We start from the raw sequence: 19,304 nt of genomic DNA, 5'->3' as shown, positions 1-19,304 counted from the left end.
TGCATGGTACCCATTACACGGGTCTCAACTCTCCAGGTTTAAGGTATTCTTCCTTCAGCTAAAACATGCATGTGGAACCCAAGTATGATCAACCATGTGAATGGGAGACGTGTTCAAATATGTCTCAGTTTTCCTCCCCTGGTACTCGGGTGCAACATTCCAGACGCTTTACTAACACTCTCCCCACTTGGAGAGTCAGCGCCTTTAACCTCCTGTTTGGCCCAGTTTGCAATTTCTGCGGAAGATGAACAGGAATAGCGAGAACCAATGAGAGACTAGCTGGAGGTGTCTGGACGGGCAAATTTAACTCTCATTTCCCACCAGGAAGAGGAAATAACCAAAGGGTCAGCGTGCCGTACCGGAGCCAGATTAGGGCCTGAAGCCATCCTGCGGTGTTGCGGCCAGGTCACAAGAAAGCGAGTTGAAGAAAGGAGCTCAGGGGCACTGTAATTCACAAACCTGCAGAGTTATAAATGACAGCTATCGTCCAAAAATAGACTGAAGTAAGGCTGCCAAGAGGACTTGAAAGCGGGGCAGAATTGCAGGAAACCGATTTCAGGAGGTAGACTGGAATTGCATTGAAAGCATAGGAAAAGAGGCAGAACGTCCACAATGATGCACTTGGCCAAAAAGGGCGTATGCGTTTTTTCCTGAATATATTCAGGAAAAAACGCATACGCCCTTTTTGGCCAACCAAGCAAGCTTGCAAAGGAAATCTGCACTACAATGAAGTCTCACTTCCCCCCGGTCAAAAGGGCCATCTGAAAAAAGTGTAAAATCCAGAAAGGCAGGACAGGCCATGGAGAACTGGGAGCCTTGTTATGCTGATGGGCGGGATGTAAATTGCCAACAACCACTCGGGAGAAGTGTATGGTGTTTCCTGAAACATCTAAAAAACAAAGCAACAGAACCTAGGGCACTTCCACTTATGGTCCTATAGCTTAGGGAAATTAAAATCAAAAAGACACAGCTCCCCAAAGTTTGGAACGGCTCTGTTTACAAGAACCTCGTTTACAGTACAAGTTCAACATCGCAGAAAGTGAAAAATGGATAAAGAAGTTGTGGTATTTACTTACAAAGCAATATCACTCAGCAATGAAATCTATGTCATCAGGCCCTTAGCATCACAATGAGTGGATTCAGGTATGATGATTCTAACTGAAGTAAGTCACACAGAAAAAGAAATATCATAAGATATCAGTAATACACGGAATGTAAACTTGGCTACACAGGAACTGAATTACAGAACAGAACAGGGTCTGAAATTTAGAAAACCAACTTATGCTTGCTTAAGGGTAAAGGTGAGTTGGGGTGCTGCATAAAACCAGAGATTGAAATGAGCACAGATAAATTTCCTTAAGTCAAATATGGAATAGACAAGAGCTACTCCTTGCTCAACGAAATGGACTCAACACCGCATATTAAACGCCTAATGTACCTGACTAGTAAGTATCGTAAAACCTATGGATTGCTATGTCTCCAAAAGAGAATCAAGCATGTGTACAGGGGCATAAACGCAGCAGTGATAGGATTGGAGAGGTTCGGTGAGCAAATGAAGACCCTTTGAAGTCATATTGCATGGTACCCATTCTACGGGTCTCAACTCTCCAGGTTTAAGGTATTCTTCCTTCAGCTAAAACATGCATGTGGAACCCAAGTATGATCAACCATGTGAACGGGAGACGTGTTCAAATATGTCTCAGTTTTCCTCCCCTGGTACTCGGGTGCAACATTCCAGATGCTTTACTAACACTCTCCCCACTTGGAGAGTCAGCGCCTTTAACCTCCTGTTTGGCCCAGTTTGCAATTTCTGCGGAAGATGAACAGGAATAGCGAGAACCAATGAGAGGCTAGCTGGAGGTGTCTGGACGGGCAAATTTAACTCTCATTTCCCACCAGGAAGAGGAAATAACCAAAGGCTCAGCGTGCCGTACCGGAACCAGATTAGGGCCTGAAGCCATCCTGCGGTGTTGCGGCCAGGTCACAAGAAAGCGAGTTGAAGAAAGGAGCTCAGGGGCACTGTAATTCACAAACCTGCAGAGTTATAAATGACAGCTATCGTCCAAAAATAGACTGAAGTAAGCCTGCCAAGAGGACTTGAAAGCGGGGCAGAATTGCAGGAAACCGATTGCAGGAGGTAGACTGGAATTGCATTGAAAGCATAGGAAAAGAGGCAGAACGTCCACAATGATGCACTTGGCCAAAAAGGGCGTATGCGTTTTTTCCTGAATATATTCAGGAAAAAACGCATACGCCCTTTTTGGCCAACCAAGCAAGCTTGCAAAGGAAATCTGCACTACAATGAAGTCTCACTTCCCCCCGGTCAAAAGGGCCATCTGAAAAAAGTGTAAAATCCAGAAAGGCAGGACAGGCCATGGAGAACTGGGAGCCTTGTTATGCTGATGGGCGGGATGTAAATTGCCAACAGCCACTTGGGAGAAGTGTATGGTGTTTCCTGAAACATCTAAAAAACAAAGCAACAGAACCTAGGGCACTTCCACTTATGGTCCTATAGCTTAGGGAAATTAAAATCAAAAAGACACAGCCACCCCAAAGTTTGGAACGGCTCTGTTTACAAGAACCTCGTTTACAGTACAAGTTCAACATCGCAGAAAGTGAAAAATGGATAAAGAAGTTGTGGTATTTACTTACAAAGCAATATCACTCAGCAATGAAATCTGTGTCATCAGGCCCTTAGCAGCACAATGAGTGGATTCAGGTATGATGATTCTAACTGAAGTAAGTCACACAGAAAAAGAAACATCATAAGATATCAGTAATACACGGAATGTAAACTTGGCTACACAGGAACTGAATTACAGAACAGAACAGGGTCTCAAATTTAGAAAACCAACTTATGCTTGCTTAAGGGTAAAGGTGAGTTGGGGTGCTGCATAAAACCAGAGATTGAAATGAGCACAGATAAAGTTCCTTAAGTCAAATATGGAATAGACAAGAGCTACTCCTTGCTCAACGAAATGGACTCAACACCGCATATTAAACGCCTAAGAATGTACCTGACTAGTAAGTATCTTAAAACCTATGGATTGCTATGTCTCCGAAAGAGAATCAAGCATGTGTACAGGGGCATGAACGCAGTAGTGATAGGATTGGAGAGGTTCGGTGAGCAAATGAAGACCCTTTGAAGTCATATTGCATGGTACCCATTACACGGGTCTCAACTCTCCAGGTTTAAGGTATTCTTCCTTCAGCTAAAACATGCATGTGGAACCCCGCGTATGATCAACCGTGTGAACGGGAGACGTGTTCAAATATGTCTCAGTTTTCCTCCCCTGGTACTCGGGTGCAACATTCCAGACCCTTTACTAACACTCTCCCGACTTGGAGAGTCAGCGCCTTTAACCTCCTGTTTGGCCCAGTTTGCAATTTCTGCGGAAGATGAACAGGAATAGGGAGAACCAATGAGAGACTAGCTGGAGGTGTCTGGACGGGCAAATTTAACTCTCATTTCCCACCAGGAAGAGGAAATAACCAAAGGCTCAGCATGCCGTGCCGGAACCAGATTAGGGCCTGAAGCCATCCTGCGGTGTCGTGGCCAGCTCAAAAGAAAGCGAGTTGAAGAAAGGAGCTCAGGGTCTCTGTAATTCACAAACCTGCATAGTTATAAATGACAGCTATCGTCCAAAAATAGACTGAAGTAAGGCTGCCAAGAGGACTTGAAAGCGGGGCAGAATTGCAGGAAACCGATTTCAGGAGGTAGACTGGAATTGCATTGAAAGCATAGGAAAAGAGGCAGAACGTCCACAATGATGCACTGTGCCAAAAGGGCGTATGCGTTTTTTCCTGAATATATTCAGGAAAAAACGCATACGCCCTTTTTGGCCAACCAAGCAAGCTTGCAAAGGAAATCTGCACTACAATGAAGTCTCACTTCCCCCCGGTCAAAAGAGCCATCTGAAAAAAGTGTAAAACCCAGAAAGGCAGGACAGGCCATGGAGAACTGGGAGCCTTGTTATGCTGATGGGCGGGTTGTAAATTGCCAACAGACACTCGGGAGAAGTGTATGGTGTTTCCTGAAACATCTAAAAAACAAAGCAACAGAGCCTAGGGCACTTCCACTTATGGTCCTATAGCTTAGGGAAATTAATATCAAAAAGACACAGCAACCCCAAAATTTGGGACGGCTCTTTTTACAGGAATCTCTTCTCCGGCACAAGTTAAATATCCCAGAGAGCAAATAATGGATAAAGAAGTTGCGGTACTTCTGTACAACAGAATACCACTCAGCAATGAAATCTATGTCACCAGGCCCGTACCAGCATAATGAGTGGATTGAGGCACGATGATTCTAAGTGAAATAAGTCACACAGAAAAAGAAACATCATAAGGTATCACTAATACACGGAATGTGAACTTGGCTACACATGAACTGAATTACAAAACAGAACAGGGTCTCAAGTTTAGAAAACCAACTTATGCCTGCTTAAGGGGGAAGGTGAGTTGGGGTGCTGCATAAAAGCAGAGTTTGAAATTAGCACAGATACCGTTCCATAAGCCAAATATGTAATAGACAAGAGCTACCCCTTGCTCAACGAAATGGATTCAACAATGAGGTATCACCTCACACCTGGTAGAATAGGCATCATTGAAAATCTACAAACAAAAAATGCTGGAAAGGGTGTGGAGAAAAGGAACCCTCTTCCACTATTGTTGGGAATATAAATTGATACAGTCATTATGGAGAACAATATGGAATTTCTTAAGAAACTAACAATAGAATTACCATATGATACAGCAATCCCAGTACTGGACATATACCCAGACAAAACCATAAATCAAAAAGAGTCATTCACCGCAATGTTCATTGCATCACTATTTACAATATCGAGGTAATGGAAGCAACCTAAATGCCCACAGACAGACGAATGCATAAAGCTGTGGTACATATATAAAATGGAATATTACTAAGCCATGAAAAGGAATGAAATTGGGTCATTTGTAGAGACGTCGATGGATCTAGAGACTGTCATACAGAGTGAAGTAAGTCAGAAGGAGAAAAACAAATCTTGTATATTCATGCATATATGTGGAACCTAGAAAAACTGTACAGATTAACCATTTTGCAAGGCATAAATAGAGCAACAGATGTAGACAACAAACGTATGGACAACAAGGGGGGAAAGCTGTTGGGGGGGTGGTGGTGGGAGGAGTTGAGAGACTGGGATTGGCATGTATACATTTATATGTATAAAATAGATAACCAATAAGAACCTGCTGTATAAAAATATAAAATAAAATTCAAAATTAAAAAGAAGTAAAATTTAAAAAATAAAACAGAAAAAACAATTATTCCCTGCACATACATGTATTTATATGAATAAATTATTTCCATGCTTATATCTGTAAATACAAAAAAGAGGAATAAAATCTACCTTGAACCAAAAACGAAAAAGAGAAAAAAAACACAGAACCCACCAGTTCCACAGAGGAAAACCGTATCAGGGCACTTGCTCCAGTTGTAAACAATTCTGAAGTTGGTCAGTGGTGGGGAATCGTCTCCCATTCAGCCAGCAGCCCCCACGCAACAAGCGTCCTCATTGCAAAGCTGGGGCACCGTGCCGAGGCATCTGTGAGTAAACGTGAGCTGAGCCCCAGGCCAGTTGCTGCTGAACTATTCCCACCCGTCCCAGGTAAAACACCTGAATATATACAAGGACTTGAAAGCCTAGAGGAAGGGCCATAGAGCCACACGAGTGACAGCATGCCGGCCGACTTGGTGCCTGCAGGCCAGCCAGGATGGTCCTGGCCCTGGGTGCTCTTCTGGAAGATTTCCATTTCCCTGCCTGAGATACCCGTCCTGTCCCTGCCCCCACTGCTTTTTTCCTTCCTCACCTCTGCCCAGGGAGAAATTCCAGCAGCAGGTATGGGTGACACATCCTCTTCTTTAGCAGGTGGCAGCCTGGCAACTGCTGCAGAAAGTCCAGCAGAGCCCCACTCACACTGGGCCACCCACAAAGCCGTGGCCTCTCACTCCCTCCCACCAGCCCAGCCCCGAGACTGCTGACAGGGCAGAGAAAATGGCGTCAGGCATGGCTGCAGGGGCTCTTGCTGCCTGGAGTGGTATTTATATTGATCTCAACCCAGGCACACCTGGGGAGGGCTGGCCGGCACGGTAAGGCTGCCCAGGTCAGCCAATCATCACCCCTCAGGGGCTCACAGTTGCAGAAAATGGAACTTGCTGAACCGGCCAGGTCCAAGGAACAGGTGTGGGCTCCTGAGAGTCAGGATAGACAAGGGGCTGCAGCTTTGGCTTGTTTTCTAATCATTTTATCTGGCCCATGAGTGGGAGACAACTTCAAGAAAACCCTCTCCTAATGAGAGGAACCCAGGAGTCAGGGAGAGGAGGGGTGGGTGGTGGTTGGAGACAGAGGCCTGGTGCCCCGGGTGCAGTGGAAGTCTCTGGAAGACCAGGTGGAGGGAGGCCTCACGGAGTGATGCCCAGGGTCACAGACCTGTCGCAGCTGCTGTTTGTTAGTTCAAGTCCTGCTCTGAGGTGCTCTGTGTCAGCTCTGAGCGACAGGTGAGCTGGGGGTGCTCTGCAATGAGGGCTATGTGCACGGTTCCTGTGTGCCCAGCCCTGCCACGGTACCTGCAAGGGTAGCTCTGTATCCTGGGAGGGGCCTGACCACGAGAGCCCCGTGGGCTGGGGTGGGGGTGGGGTACCTGCCCAGGTGAGCTCCATATTCTGGGATTGGTCTGACCACGAGAGCCCCATGGGCTGCTGGGGACCTGGTAAAGGATGTCAGGACAGTCAGTGAAGCCACCGAGGATATACCTCCAGTTGCTCCTAATTCCTACACCCTGCTGGTCATTCTACCAACCACCAGGACATGGTATTCTGTATTAGTCTTCAATGATGCCTTCTTTTGTATTCCATTAGTCCCAGAGTCACAAGAAATTTTGGCTTGTGAGTGGCAGGACTCAACATACAACTAAAACAATACTTCCGGGCCGTCTGGCCCCAAGGGTGCAAAAATTCCCACACCATCTTTGGGGAAAGCTTAGCTAAAGACCTAAAAGTTCTACCTCTGGAAAAGGAAACCCTCCTTCAATATGCAGACGACATTCTGATCACCAGCCCTACTAAGGAGGCCTCTGAACTACCAAGCCAATAAAGGATAGAAGTTGTCCAAGAAAAAGCTCAAATATCACAGACTGCAGTGACCTGCCTGGGCTTCATTCTCACAGAAGGTCAGAGAAGCCCATCCCAGGAAAGGGAAGAAACCATTTTCAGCCTTACCCCTTTCTAAAACTAGAAGACAGCTTAGGGGTTCCTGGGGAGGCCAGGGTTTGCTGCTTCTGGATCCCTAGCTACAGTCTACTAGCTGGGCCTCTATATGAAACACTGAAAGGAAAAGATGATGATCCTTTTGAATAGAATCCAGAAGTGGCCTTTCAAGAATGGAAAGAGCAGTCAATTCAGACCCTTGCCCTGGAACTCCCTAATTTAGCTAAACTCTTTGACCTTTACATTCCCGGTGAAAGGTGAATCGCCATTGGAGAATTAGTGCAAAAACTGGGACCACTTGAAATGGAACAATGCAAGAATGCCATCCAGGTAGGATAAACTACGGTCACTAAGGGGCTTGGCCCACTGCCACATCTGGCCAAGATACTGGCGGTATCTAAAAACCTGGAAATCAGCAGCCCAAAAGGCCACCTCCCTCCTAAGGGAAAAGGACCCCACGTGGTGATCCTAACCACCAACCATGCCCTGAAGTTGCAGGGTTCGCTCCGTGGGCACACCGACCTCGAGTGAGGAGGCCCTCCAACTCCAACATCCAGAGAGATAACCGGGGGCAACAGGGCACCATGACGACTCGTGTGAACATCACTTGACCTGGAGTTTCTCTCATAAAACAACAAGAGTGTGTCCCAAAAGAGTAGACTACTGCTTGCAGGACTTACTGCACCCAGAGGGGAGCTAATAATCTTGGCGGGGGAACAGTATACCACACTGTCACCATAGAAAAGCCTACAGACACCGTGATGATGGTGGCCAATAAGACCGGCTGGACTCCTGTTTACTTCAAAAGGCTGTTGACTCAGTAGCCATCATGGTCCTTGATCACCACTGACCCTGGACTGTCTGGGAGTTGAGCGGGCAGTGCTCTGACACCTGGTGCTGTTTGTACGTTAATTCAGGGGCCTAACTGAAGAAAGCGCAGACTACTGGTCAGAGCATCTAGGCTGGCAGAGACGGTCAGCCTAAGGTGGCCGAACAAATGTGGGGCGGGGTGAAACCGGCCCCCACAGCGTCTCTGCACATCTCTTTCCTGGACCCTTAAAGGTCATTAGAATCTATAACACTTCCAATGCTGGTGCTCAGGTGGACGAGCAGGGAGGCAGGGGTCCTGGGGACAATCAACGTCACCGGGAGGCTGCTGGGGAGAAGCTCTGACCCTCGCCCCAGGGTATGAGGGCTCCCAACTCAGCACTCAGCAGTTACAGAAGAAGGGTCTGCACCCTCAGCACTCCAAGAATGAGGAACGGGACAAAAGGCAGAGGAGGGGTTTGTCCCCAGCAAAGCCCATTAAAAATCCCTGGGAGATAAAAATAGAATCTGGGCAATAAAGTCAAGTCTAACCTTTTTTATCCTTTGTGCTTTGTCTAATTTCACGTGCTCCTAGGGTCCCGCATGCAGAGGTTCCACACCCAGCACTTCAGACCAGATTTCCTAGTGCAGAATGGCTGGGTCGACACCTCAGCTCTTGGGCCCAGTGCAGACTCCACGATATAGAGCCTGAGCTACAGCCAACCCAGCCCTCGAGAGCTCCGCCGCCTCCCTCCCTCCCACTGACTCTGACAGGATCTCTACACAGCAGCCCAGCCCACAGCCCACGGGGTAGTGCATGCTCTCACCTCTCCATTCTCTGATCAAAATATAAAGTTTCCTTTGCTTGTGAACCAAACTCAGTCTCGATCTCTTGGCCCCAATGACACTGGGCAGGGGGACACTTGTTGGGGTCCACTCTGGAGGATCAGTAACAGAAATTGAGACTATTGTAACCTCAATGAACAGATGTGTGAGCCAAACTGTAGTTAACATAGAACAGTGTATAAGGCTCGGGTAAAATAAGATGTTTTTAACACTTCCATTTGATATTTCCATCACTTTTTATAAGCAAGTTCAGTGAAAAGGTTTGTCTTATTTGTCAGGTCAATATTAGAGAAACGAAGTGATTTCTTTCCAAGGATGTACAGCTAATAATCTTGGTTAAACCTTCAATCTTGTTTTAAATGCTTTTCCATTGAAAATGATACCTCTCTTTCAGCTCCCCCATTTCTGAGAAGTATAAAATCTTATAATTTATTATTACCAAAGGGGAAAGGTGGGAGGAGGGATAAATTAACAGTTTGGAATGAACACATACACACTGCTATGTATAAAATAGATCATCAACAAGGAACTACTGTATAGCACAGGGAACTACACTCAACATTTTGCAATAACCTATAAGGGGAAATAATCTGAAAAAGAATAGATATTTTTATTGACATCATCTATCAATGACAGTTAAAGTGTAGCCTAAGGGAAGCTGGTGGTGAGTGCTTCTGACCCTGAAGACTTCAATCATCTAAAGTTTGGACTCTGCCTACTTCCCAAGGCCCTTAATGAACATATGTGTAGCCGTAGCTTAAAAACTTCCCCAGTTTGGGTTTCGGGGAGACACTGATTTTGAAAAAGCCCTGGTGTTCTCCTTACATGAATGGGACTCTTCCTACTGCTAAAACATGTCTGTCACACCCAGAGGATGGTATACCATCTGATCGGGAAGAGTTTGGAAAAGGCATCTCATCTCCTCATCTCCTGGTGCTCGGGTTCACCCCTCCAGCGTCTTTACTAACAGTCTCCCCACTTGGAGATGTCAGCACTGTCAACATCCTGTTGCGTACAGTTTGGAATTTGTCCAGAGGATGAAGCGGAAGGATGAGGAACAATGAGAGACAAGTCCTAGGTGTTCAGACAGGCACATGTCACTCTAATTTCCAATCAGGAAGACGAATTGACCAAAGGCTAGGGTTGCCCATGGAAACAGTATAGGGCTTGAGGAAATCCCGCTGCTTTGTGGCCAGTTCCCATAAACACGAGTTGAACAATGGAACTCAGGGGCAGTAAAATTCACAAAACTGCAGAGTTGAAAATATCCATCACTGAAAAATGTCTTGAGGAAAGTCAGAGAAAAGGACTTGTAAGCAAGGGAGAATGGCAGGAAAGGGATTTGAGGAGGTAGAAAGGACTCGCCATTAAGCACAAGAAAAGGAGCTGAACATTGCCAACATTGCAGTTGGCCAAAAAGGGTGTATGCGTTCTTTTCTGTATATATTCAAGAAAAGGGCATACACTTTTTTAGCCAACCAAACAGGTGGGCACTGGAAGTCAATACTACAAAAGATATCACTTCGCATCAGTCAGAAGAGCCATCCTCATAAAGCGTAAACAACAGAAATGCAGGACAGGGCAACGAGAAGAGGGAGCCCTGTGAGACTTATAGTGGAAATGTATATTGCCAACGGCCATTCTGGAGAAGTGTATTGTGTTTACTAAAGCATCTAAAAAATGAGCTACAGAGCATAGGGCACTTGCACTCATGGGCGTATATCTTGGGAAAAACAAAAATCGAGAGGACACAGGCACCCCAATGTTTACCCCCTCTCTGTTTAAAAGATCCTCGACTAGGATATAACTTAAATGTCTCTGGAGGGAAAAAATGGATAGAGATGTGGTACTTAGGTAGAGTGGAATATTATTCAGCCTGGAAATCAATGAAATATGGCCAGTTGTAACGACTCCGGAGGAGTTACGTATGATCATTCTAAGTGACAGAATTCAAAAAGAAAAAGACACATATCATAAGATATCACTTAAAGGTGGAATCCAAAATGGCTACACATGAAATAAATTACAAAACAAAAACATAGTCAAATATGTAGAAAACACGCATAAGGCTGCTAAACGGGAAAGGTGGGGAGGGGTGAGGCATCATCCAGGAGGTTGAAATTAGCAAAGATACCATTCCAAATACCAAACTGATAATCAACAAGGCCTACACGGTAGCTAAAAGAACTGCACTCAGCACACTCAAGTCACCGGAAAAGAATATATACGACTGGTAAGAATCTGAAAAAGAATTTATTGATGTCTCTCTGTACGTGAATCAAGTGGATGTACAGCAGCAAGAAACAGAGCTTTGAAAATCAGCTGTAACCAATATAGTAATAAATTGAAAAAAATAAACGACAGAGAGACAGAGAAAACCTCTTACAACTTTTCCTCAGGGACGGTGATGCAACATGGATTGAACACATCTAGACCCACAGCAGGATGAGACATAAGGCTGGAAACTGTTTGCACTAAGAGAAATGTGAGGTTGGGTGAGGAAATGCACACCCTTTAAAGTAATACTACCTGGTACCCATTCAATGGGTCCCAAATCTGCAGGTTCAAGGGATCTTCCTACAGCTAAAACATGCATGGAAAACCCAGAGGACTGTACACCATGTGATCGGGAGATGTGTCTAAAATGCACCTCATTTATCCTCTCCTGGTGCTCCTGTTCACCATTCCAGCCACGCTACTTAGAATCTCCCCACTTGGAGAATCAGCACATTTAAACTTCTGTTTCACACATTTTGCAAATTGTGAGGAGGATGAACGGGAAGAGGGGGAACCAATGAGAGAAGAGTTGTAGGGGTTTGGACGGGCACATATCACTCTAATTTCCCATTAAGAATAAGAATTAAAGAAAGGCTCAGCCTGCCTCGCCGGAGCCAAAAGAGGGCCTGAAGCAATCCTGCGGGTTTGAGGCCAGCTCACAAAAGAGCAACTTAAAAAATGGAGCTCAGGGTCACTGCAATTCACAAACCTGCAGAGTTATAAATGAAAACTAACGTCCAAAAATATGTTGAGGTAAGGCAAAGAAGAGGATCTGAATGCAAGACAGAATTGCAAGAAACAGATTTCAAGAGATAGATTGGACTCGTCTTTAACGCACATGAAAAGCGGCAGAATTTCGACAATGATGCAGTTGGCCCAAAAGGGCGTATGCGTTTTTTCCTGATTATATCCAGGAAAAAACGCATACGCACTTTATGGGCAACGAAGCAAGCAAGCAATGCAAATGTGCACAACAAAGAAGTCTCACTTCCCACCGGTCAAAAGGGCCATCCTAAAAAATTGTAAAAACCAGAAATGCAGGACAGGCCATGGAGAACAGGGAGCCTTTATACGCTGATGGGCAGTGTGTGAACTGCCGAGAGCCACTCTGGAGAAGTGTATGGTGGTTCCTAAATCATCTAAAAAACAGAGCTACAGAGCATAGGACACTTCCAATCATGGGAGTATATCTAGGGAAGTCTAAAAATCAACAAGACACAAGCACACCACAGTTTAGGGCTACTCTGTTTACAAGAACCTCAACTTCAGTACACCTTAAATATCCCAGGAAAGAGAACAATGGATAAAGAAGATGTGGTACTTATGTACAATGGAATATCTCTTCACCATGAAATCAATGTAATAAGGCTAGTAGAAGGATAAAGAGTGGATTTAGGTCCGATAATACTACTTGAAATAAGTCAAACAGAAAAAGAAACATATCATAAGATATCACTTATAGAGGGAGGGTAAATATGGCTGCACAAGAAATGAATTACAGAACAGAACAGTGTCTCACATTTAGAAAACACACTTATGTCAGCTTAAGGGGAAAGGAGAGGTGGGGTGATGCATAAAACCAGAGTTTGAAATTAGCACAGATACCGTTCAATAAACCAAATAGGTATTAGACAAGATCTACACCTTGCTCAATGAACAGGCCTCAACACACCCTATACACCGCAGAGAAATATATCTGAGGAATAAGAATCTTAAAACCCATGTATTGATATATCTCCATAAGGGAATCAAGTGTGTGCAGAGCGGCACAAACACAGCAGTGAAAAGGAGCTAAACCCCATTATAGAAATAAATTTTAAAAACAAAACGCTGAAACAATGAAAGAGAGAAAAATTCTTACAAAATTCGCTCAGGGGCTGTGATGCAACCTGGATTGACCACATATAAACCCACAGCTGGATAAGACATAAGGCTGGACACTTGGGGCTGAGAGGATTGGTGAGCTTTGGTGAGCAACTGCCAAAAGTTTAATGCAATACTTCATGCTACTCAGTCCAAGGGTCCCAACACTCCAGGTTGAAGGGAATCTTCCTACAGCTAAACCATGCTTGGGAAACCCAGCGACTGGTATACCATATGATCGGGAAAGGTTTCTAAAACGCACCTCATTTTTCCTCTCCTGGGGCTCCGGATCGACATTCCAGCCACTTTACTAACAACATCCCCACATGGAGTCAATGCCTTTAAGTTCTGGTATCGCACAGTCTGCAGTTAGTGCAGAGGATGAATGGGAATAGGGGGAACCAGTGAGAAACTAGCTGTAGCGGTTTCAATGGGCACATGTCACTCTAATATCACATCAGTAAGAAGAATTAACCAAAGGCACAGCAGGTGCCCCAGAAGAAAAATAGGGCTTCAAGGAATCCTGTGGTTATGGGGCAATACCACAAAAATAAGAGCTAAAAAATGGAGCTAAGGGCCACTGCAATTCAAAAACCTGCAGAGTTATAAAGGCCAACTATTTTTAAAAAATATATTGAGGTAAGGCTATGAAGAGGCATTGAAAGCAAGGCAGAATTGCAGGAAACCGATTTCAGGAGGTAGACTGGAATTGCATTGAAAGCATATGAAGAGAGTCAGAAACTCGACAATGATGCACTTGGCCAAAAAGGGCGTATGTGTTTTTTCCTGAATATATTCAGGAAAAAACGCATACGCACTTTTTGGCCAACCAAGCAAGCTTGCAAAGGAAATCTGCACTACAATGAAGTCCATTTCCACCTGGTCAAAAGGGCCATCTGAAAAAAGTGTAAAATCCATAAAGGCACGACAGGCCATGGAGAACTGGGAGCCTTCTTATGCTGATGGGCGGGATGTAAATTGCCAACAGCCACTCTGGAGAAGTGTATGGTGTTTCCTGAAACATCTAAAAAACAAAGCAACAGAACCTAGGGCACTTCCACTTATGGTCCTATAGCTTAGGGAAATTAAAATCAAAAAGACACAGCCACCTCAAAGTTTGGGACGGCTCTGTTTACAAGAACCTCGTTTACAGTACAAGTTCAACATCGCAGAAAGTGAAAAATGGATAAAGAAGTTGTGGTATTTACTTACAAAGCAATATCACTCAGCAATGAAATCTATGTCATCAGGCCCTTAGCAGCACAATGAGTGGATTCAGGTATGATGATTCTAACTGAAATAAGTCACACAGAAAAAGAAACATCATAAGATATCAGTAATACACGGAATGTAAACTTGGCTACACAGGAACTGAATTACAGAACAGAACAGGGTCTCAAATTTAGAAAACCAACTTATGCTTGCTTAAGGGGAAAGGTGAGTTGGGGTGCTGCATAAAACCAGAGATTGAAATGAGCACAGATAAAGTTCCTTAAGCCAAATATGGAATAGACAAGAGCTAGTCCTTGCTCAACGAAATGGACTCAACACCGCATATTAAACGCCTAAGAATGTACCTGACTAGTAAGTATCTTAAAACCTATGGATTGCTATGTCTCCGAAAGAGAATCAAGCATGTGTACAGGGGCATAAACGCAGCAGTGATAGGACTGGAGAGGTTCGGTGAGCAAATGAAGACCCTTTGAAGTCATATTGCATGGTACCCATTCCACGGGTTTCAACTACCCAGGTTTTAGGTATTCTTCCTTCAGCTAAAACATGCATGTGGAACCCAGAGTATGATCAACCATGTGATCGGGAGACGTGTTCAAATATGTCTCAGTTTTCCTCCCCTGGTACTCGGGTGCAACATTCCAGACGCTTTACTAACACTCTCCCCACTTGGAGAGTCAGCGCCTTTAACCTCCTGTTTGGCCCAGTTTGCAATTTCTGCGGAAGATGAACAGGAATAGCGAGAACCAATGAGAGGCTAGCTGGAGGTGTCTGGACGGGCAAATTTAACTCTCATTTCCCACCAGGAGGAGGAAATAACCAAAGGCTCAGCGTGCCGTGCCAGAACCAGATTAGGGCCTGAAGCCATCCTGCGGTGTTGCGGCCAGGTCACAAGAAAGCGAGTTGAAGAAAGGAGCTCAGGGGCACTGTAATTCACAAACCTGCAGAGTTATAAATGACAGCTATCGTCCAAAAATAGACTGAAATAAGGCTGCCAAGAGGACTTGAAAGCGGGGCAGAATTGCAGGAAACCGATTTCAGGAGGTAGACTGGAATTGCATTGAAAGCATAGGAAAAGAGGCAGAACGTCCACAATGATGCACTTGGCCAAAAAGGGCGTATGCGTTTTTTCCTGAATATATTCAGGAAAAAACGCATACGCCCTTTTTGGCCAACCAAGCAAGCTTGCAAAGGAAATCTGCACTACAATGAAGTCTCACTTCCCCCCGGTCAAAAGGGCCATCTGAAAAAAGTGTAAAATCCAGAAAGGCAGGACAGGCCATGGAGAACTGGGAGCCTTGTTATGCTGATGGGCGGGATGTAAATTGCCAACAGACACTCGGGAGAAGTGTATGGTGTTTCCTGAAACATCTAAAACACAAAGCAACAGAGCCTAGGGCACTGCCACTTATGGTCCTATAGCTTAGGGAAATTAAAATCAAAAAGACACAGCCACCCCAAAGTTTGGGACGCCTCTGTTTACAAGAACCTCGTTTACAGTACAAGTTCAACATCGCAGAAAGTGAAAAATGGATAAAGAAGTTGTGGTATTTAATTACAAAGCAATATCACTCAGCAATGAAATCTATGTCATCAGGCCCTTAGCAGCACAATGAGTGGATTCAGGTATGATGATTCTAACTGAAATAAGTCACACAGAAAAAGAAACATCATAAGATATCAGTAATACACGGAATGTAGACTTGGCTACACAGGAAATGAATTACAGAACAGAACAGGGTCTCAAATTTAGAAAACCAACTTATTCTTGCTTAAGGGTAAAGTGAGTTGGTGTGCTGCATAAAACCAGAGATTGAAATGAGCACAGATAAAGTTCCTTAAGCCAAATATGGAATAGACAAGAGCTACTCCTTGCTCAACGAAATGGACTCAACACCGCATATTAAACGCCTAAGAATGTACCTGACTAGTAAGTATCTTAAAACCTATGGATTGCTATGTCTCCGAAAGAGAATCAAGCATGTGTACAGGGGCATAAACGCAGCAGTGCTAGGATTGGAGAGGTTCGGTGAGCAAATGAAGACCCTTTGAAGTCATATTGCATGGTACCCATTCCACGGGTTTCAACTACCCAGGTTTTAGGTATTCTTCCTTCAGCTAAAACATGCATGTGGAACCCAGAGTATGATCAACCATGTGATCAGGAGACGTGTTCAAATATGTCTCAGTTTTCGTACCCTGGTACTCGGGTGCAACATTCCAGACGCTTTACTAACAGTCTCCCCACTTGGAGAGTCAGCGCCTTTAACCTCCTGTTTGGCCCAGTTTGCAATTTCTGCGGAAGATGAACAGGAATAGCGAGAACCAATGAGAGACTAGCTGGAGGTGTCTGGACGGGCAAATTTAACTCTCATTTCCCACCAGGAAGAGGAAATAACCAAAGGGTCAGCGTGCCGTACCGGAGCCAGATTAGGGCCTGAAGCCATCCTGCGGTGTTGCGGCCAGCTCACAAGAAAGCGAGTTGAAGAAAGGAGCTCAGGGGCACTGTAATTCACAAACCTGCAGAGTTATAAATGACAGCTATCGTCCAAAAATAGACTGAAGTAAGGCTGCCAAGAGGACTTGAAAGCGGGGCAGAATTGCAGGAAACCGATTTCAGGAGGTAGACTGGAATTGCATTGAAAGCATAGGAAAAGAGGCAGAACGTCCACAATGATGCACTTGGCCAAAAAGGGCGTATGCGTTTTTTCCTGAATATATTCAGGAAAAAACGCATACGCCCTTTTTGGCCAACCAAGCAAGCTTGCAAAGGAAATCTGCACTACAATGAAGTCTCACTTCCCCCCGGTCAAAAGGGCCATCTGAAAAAAGTGTAAAATCCAGAAAGGCAGGACAGGCCATGGAGAACTGGGAGCCTTGTTATGCTGATGGGCGGGATGTAAATTGCCAACAACCACTCGGGAGAAGTGTATGGTGTTTCCTGAAACATCTAAAAAACAAAGCAACAGAACCTAGGGCACTTCCGCTTATGGTCCTATAGCTTAGGGAAATTAAAATCAAAAAGACACAGCCACCCCAAAGTTTGGAATGGCTCTGTTTACAAGAACCTCGTTTACAGTACAAGTTCAACATCGCAGAAAGTGAAAAATGGATAAAGAAGTTGTGGTATTTACTTACAAAGCAATATCACTCAGCAATGAAATCTGTGTCATCAGGCCCTTAGCAGCACAATGAGTGGATTCAGGTATGATGATTCTAACTGAAATAAGTCACACAGAAAAAGAAACATCATAAGATATCAGTAATACACGGAATGTAAACTTGGCTACACAGGAACTGAATTACAGAACAGAACAGGGTCTCAAATTTAGAAAACCAACTTATGCTTGCTTAAGGGTAAAGGTGAGTTGGGGTGCTGCATAAAACCAGAGATTGAAATGAGCACAGATAAAGTTCCTTAAGCCAAATATGGAATAGACAAGAGCTACTCCTTGCTCAACGAAATGGACTCAACACCGCATATTAAACGCCTAAGAATGTACCTGACTAGTAAGTATCTTAAAACCTATAGATTGCTATGTCTCCGAAAGAGAATCAAGCATGTGTACAGGGGCATAAACGTAGCAGTGATAGGATTGGAGATTCGGTGAGCAAATGAAGACCCTTTGAAGTCATATTGCATGGTACCCATTCCACGGGTTTCAACTACCCAGGTTTTAGGTATTCTTCCTTCAGCTAAAACATGCATGTGGAACCCAGAGTATGATCAACCATTTGATCGGGAGACGTGTTCAAATATGTCTCAGTTTTCCTCCCCTGGTACTTGGGTGCAACATTCCAGACGCTTTACTAACACTCTCCCCACTTGGAGAGTCAGCGCCTTTAACGTCCTGTTTGGCCCAGTTTGCAATTTCTGTGGAAGATGAACAGGAATAGCGAGAACCAATGAGAGGCTAGCTGGAGGTGTCTGGACGGGCAAATTTAACTCTCATTTCCCACCAGGAGGAGGAAATAAACAAAGGCTCAGCGTGCCGTGCCAGAACCAGATTAGGGCCTGAAGCCATCCTGCGGTGTTGCGGCCAGGTCACAAGAAAGCGAGTTGAAGAAAGGAGCTCAGGGGCACTGTAATTCACAAACCTGCAGAGTTATAAATGACAGCTATCGTCCAAAAATAGACTGAAGTAAGGCTGCCAAGAGGACTTGAAAGCGGGGCAGAATTGCAGGAAACCGATTTCAGGAGGTAGACTGGAATTACATTGAAAGCATAGGAAAAGAGGCAGAACGTCCACAATGATGCACTTGGCCAAAAAGGGCGTATGCGTTTTTTCCTGAATATATTCAGGAAAAAACGCATACGCCCTTTTTGGCCAACCAAGCAAGCTTGCAAAGGAAATCTGCACTACAATGAAGTCTCACTTCCCCCGGTCAAAAGGGCCATCTGAAAAAAGTGTAAAATCCAGAAAGGCAGGACAGGCCATGGAGAACTGGGAGCCTTGTTATGCTGATGGGCGGGATGTAAATTGCCAACAGACACTCGGGAGAAGTGTATGGTGTTTCCTGAAACATCTAAAACACAAAGCAACAGAGCCTAGGGCACTGCCACTTATGGTCCTATAGCTTAGGGAAATTAAAATCAAAAAGACACAGCCACCCCAAAGTTTGGGACGCCTCTGTTTACAAGAACCTCGTTTACAGTACAAGTTCAACATCGCAGAAAGTGAAAAATGGATAAAGAAGTTGTGGTATTTACTTACAAAGCAATATCACTCAGCAATGAAATCTATATCATCAGGCCCTTAGCAGAACAATGAGTGGATTCAGGTATGATGATTCTAACTGAAATAAGTCACACAGAAAAAGAAACATCATAAGATATCAGTAATACACGGAATGTAAACTTGGCTACACAGGAACTGAATTACAGAACAGAACAGGGTCTCAAATTTAGAAAACCAACTTATGCTTGCTTAAGGGTAAAGGCGAGGTGGGGTGCTGCATAAAACCAGAGATTGAAATGAGCACAGATAAAGTTCCTTAAGTCAAATATGGAATAGACAAGAGCTACTCC

The 19,304-nt window shown here is 44.6% G+C and overlaps 1 long non-coding RNA gene across 50 annotated transcripts in view; it reads right to left on the bottom strand.

Moving 5' to 3' along the window:
• The window catches only part of LOC307181137, a 3,028,377-nt gene that overhangs the window by 1,585,951 nt on the left and 1,423,122 nt on the right, over positions 1 to 19,304 (bottom strand). The gene's annotated exons all lie outside the window — the stretch shown is intronic.

Source organism: Stenella coeruleoalba (genome assembly GCF_951394435.1).
Source record: "Stenella coeruleoalba genome assembly, contig: scaffold_39, whole genome shotgun sequence".
NCBI lineage: Eukaryota > Metazoa > Chordata > Mammalia > Artiodactyla > Delphinidae > Stenella > Stenella coeruleoalba.
The sequence above is the reverse complement of the archived record's forward strand: the minus strand, read 5'-3'. Positions and strand labels throughout refer to the sequence as shown.